The sequence below is a fragment of the Mandrillus leucophaeus genome, unplaced genomic scaffold (assembly GCF_000951045.1).
Source record: "Mandrillus leucophaeus isolate KB7577 unplaced genomic scaffold, Mleu.le_1.0 Scaffold453, whole genome shotgun sequence".
In the NCBI taxonomy this organism is placed as follows: Eukaryota; Metazoa; Chordata; class Mammalia; order Primates; family Cercopithecidae; genus Mandrillus; species Mandrillus leucophaeus.
In genome coordinates this window covers 952,551-956,440 of record NW_012104843.1, presented here as the reverse complement: position 1 = coordinate 956,440, position 3,890 = coordinate 952,551, and the positions used below count along the sequence as shown (strand labels likewise).

The 3,890-nt window shown below is 43.5% G+C and overlaps 1 protein-coding gene across 1 annotated transcript in view; it reads right to left on the bottom strand.

Moving 5' to 3' along the window:
- Positions 1–2,876, bottom strand: part of PTPRM (protein tyrosine phosphatase, receptor type, M) — a 704,023-nt gene extending 701,147 nt beyond the window's left edge. Inside the window, exon 1 of the mRNA XM_011994359.1 lies at positions 2,763–2,876. The gene's annotated coding sequence lies outside the window, so the exon portion shown is untranslated. The remainder of the gene's footprint in view (positions 1–2,762) is intronic.
- Between the last annotated feature and the right edge of the window lie 1,014 nt (positions 2,877–3,890).

The following is a 3,890-nucleotide window of genomic DNA, read 5'->3' as shown; positions in this document are numbered from 1 at the left end:
GCAGAAATGTCAGATTCACCTCAAAGTTGTGCAGAAGTAGTCTGAGCCAAGGAGCACAGGCATTCTTGGGGTCAGCAGATCGGGGGGAAAGGTAAGCTGGGAACAAAGTGATATTGACCCTGAACGTTAGGCAAGGGCTTATCTTCGAGGCTGATGCTTCCCAGTCAGTGCTTCCCAGCCTTCCTCATTACCATGGCACGTACAGAGAGCAAGTATCCGCGCATCTCACTGGGGTAAGTGAAAAGCCCAGTGTTTGCCCTTCTGAGGGGAGGGGCGGTTATGCGGAGGTGGAGGGGGGGTCACTTGGAAGCCATTTGGTGCGAAGAGAGCTGTGTTCTGCAACAGGCAGCATCCTTGTTCCCACCCCAAGGGGGACTTGCTTCCATTTGATCATTTTTGGCCTTTGATGTTCAACTCTGGATGTTGAAAGGCGTAGCCGCATTGGGAGTTCAGTTTTGTTGGAGACAGAGGCTGTGAATGAGACAATTCTAGGTGGGTATGTACTCATACAAAAGCAAAGAAGCCAAATGAAGTCACCTGTGGTCATGAGCGAGCATGTATTGTTTCCAGATTTGTGGGGAAAAGAACCTGTGCTGAAAGTGACCCACAGGTGAGGAGGATAAGGTAGGGGCGTGGCATGAGAGAGGTAAGAATGTCAGATTTTGGAGCATTGGAGGGTCTTAAATATAAAACAGAAAAGTTCTAGTGGCTCTCATAGCCAATAAAGAGCCATTCCGAACACCTGAGTAGAGACTGATAGGAGGAATGTGATTCTATCTGCAGCTGCACAACATTTACCAGAACAAAAAGCAAATGAGACTAGGCACAGCCAATGAGCACACAGGTGGTTTCCAAAGTTAGGAGAAAGGGTTAATTCTACAAAGTACTTCAGAGGCATGTGAAAGATGTTACAAAACAGTCTTTAACGAACTTGTTTTACTAAGAGGCTTAGAAATCACTTGAATGTTCTTTAAAAAAAAAACAAAACAGGATGTCAAAGGGAAAAAAGGATATAAACTTAAATTTAGCTTATGAAAACTAAACTTATACCATAGTATTTCCTTTTATAGTTACTAAAGCGATAACAGAAAAAAATATCCTTTAGTCACAACACTATCCTGTAATTCCTATTTTCCTAGCAAAACCTAGATATTATGTATTTGTGGATTTATATGGAAACCCTTATCAAGTAGAATACCAGATCTTAAAACAAAAAATGAATGAGACCTTTGCTTAGGGGGTCAAAAAATCAAGTTAACCAACTTTATGTGTTATTATAATGGTAGATAGCAGGCCTCTTAAGCCATTTGCAAACACAGGTTTTTATCTCACTTGCTTATCTAAATTTTTTAAATGCTTGTCAAAGCAAAGACAGGTCTGGCCTTGGGAAGCAAATAACTTAAAAACACAATTGCTTAACTCTAGAGATTTCTGCAGAGATTTTTGGTTTTTCAATATCCCTAGCATGGAATTGAGAATATATATCTATACTTTATAAACCACAAAGCACTACTAGATCCATCCATCACTGGAGTGAGTCTAGCAGTTAAGTCCCATCTTTATGCCTGTGACCTGATAAGCACAAACCATACACCACCTCCTTACACTGACTGGCTCAGACAGGAGCAAACGGGGCCAGACTCTAATTACCCTTCCAGAGCGCCCCAGTCCTACTGCGGTCAGGACACACACTTCCCACAGGGCCCCAAGGAATACTTTTAAAAACACACCCATAATCTCACTTAATAAAAACGTTAGTGGCTCACATCTCTGCCTATTCCAAAGCGTACAAGGAGACCTGGAAGGTTCTGGATCGCAGGGAGAAAGGTAATTAATGAGTGATTACTATTTAAAGGCCAAATCCCCGTCCAAACAGCTTGACCAAAAAAAATGTGTTTTTTTGTTTTGTCTTGTTTTGTTTTTCTTAAACACACAACTTGCAGTAGTGCTGCCAGCAAAAACAGTGGGTGGTAATTCTGCCAGCTAAAAGGGTGCTGAAACGGGGTGGGGTGAGAAGAACCACGCTGCCCCCTCCTCCATTCCCTTTCAGCTGTCACTGAGTGGGCTACCTCCCAGGTCTGTTCCTGCAGTGCCCCTCGGTTCTTCATGAGACCATTCAAGGTGTTTTTCTGGGCAAGTAACCCCAAAGGCAAGCATCAGAGCAGCTCGAAGACTTAAGAACATGTCCCAGGTAAGGGAAACTGCTCCTCAAACACAATTGTCTCATCATAAGAAACAGACCATTTAAATTGTAATCAAGAAATATCAGTGGAGGAATTCTGAAATTATACTAGAGTTTAACACCGACAAATTGGTCTAAACTTTTTACAGAAGAAAAAGTTTCAGGACATTCAGTCAACATTGCTGGTTATTCCCATTGGGGTTGGGGGCGGGGGTGGTTCCTTAAGGGCTCCCTCCAATAATGGGAATGGAAGGCTGTGGGTTCCTAAGTCAACAATTCTGCTTCCTGTTTTTCAGATTGTTTAAAAGTGACAAGGAAGATTTGGGGGGAGATAAAAGATTTCTATCATCATCACTAATGATGCTGGGATTTATACTTGGCTTTTGCCTCCTATATTAATTATGATTCAATTAGACAAAGAGGGCAGGAAAACTCAAATGTCAGTGGGTTAAATAAGGTATCAGAATATTTCTCACCAAAATATATTTCATGTGTGTAAGTAGCCCAGAGCTGATTTGGCAGCTCTGCTCCACAATGTCCTTAAAGAACCCAAACCCTTCCAGCCACAGTTCCACAGTACCTGTGGTGCAGTCCTCATCTCACTGTCAGGAGGGGTCTCCAGCCAGCACATCCACATCCCACACACAAGGATAGAGGAAGGGGAGGAAGAAGAGGGCACTCCCTCCTCACAAGGAGCTTGGCAGGTGCTATGCAAGTACTTCCACAGTTACCCCAGTGTCTACAGCTGTACCGTTGAACACAGGGCTACTAGCCACATGTAACTCTTTAAACTCAAAGTGACTAAAGCTAACAAAAAGTAAACATTCTTTCCTTAAAGACTCTATCCACATTTCAAGTGTTCAGTAGCCTTGTATGACTAGTGGCTACTGTACCAGACAATTCCACTATCACAGAAACTTCTCCTGGACAGTTCCGGTCTAGAGCCCAAAAATGGCCACACCTACTGCAAGAGGGACTAGGATATAGAGTCCTTGTGGTGTGGAGCCACGTACCCAAATAAAATCATCCAATCGCTTCCTGTAGAAGAAGGCAGTATGTTGGGGAGGAGGGAAGTGCAGCCTTTCAAACATTTTCCTGAAATCTCAAAGGTGTCACCTCCACAGAGATAATCCTCAAATACAGGCTTTTAAACTTTTCATACATTCCTTACATAAAAATGGCCCCCTTGAAATGCCAAATGTCATGGGTCAAATTCTGTCCTCATCTCATCCCCCCAGATCCTTATGTTGCACTCCTAACCCCTTAGGACCTCAGAATCAGGTCTGATGTAGAAATAGGGTCATTGCAGACATAATTCGTTGAGATGAGGTCATAATCCAGTAGGGTTGACCTTAAATCCAAAGTAAGTTGTATTCTAATACACGGTGGAAATGTAGACACAGAGACTCACACACAGGGAGAACAAGAATGCCACATAAGTAAAAAGGCAGAGTCAGGAGTGATGCACCTACAAGCCAAGGCACAGCAGAGAGAGCCAGAAAACCACCAGGAGCCAGGACAGAGGCATGAAACAGATTCTCCTTCACAGCCCTCCAAAGGAACCAAGTCTGCCAACACCTGGATCTTGGACTTCTAGTCTCTCGAACTGTGAGACAATCAATTTCTGCTGTGGAACCCCCCTAGTCTTCCGGCCACCTTAGCACACCAATACACCACCTAGGATGACTGGCATATGAAACAGGAGTTC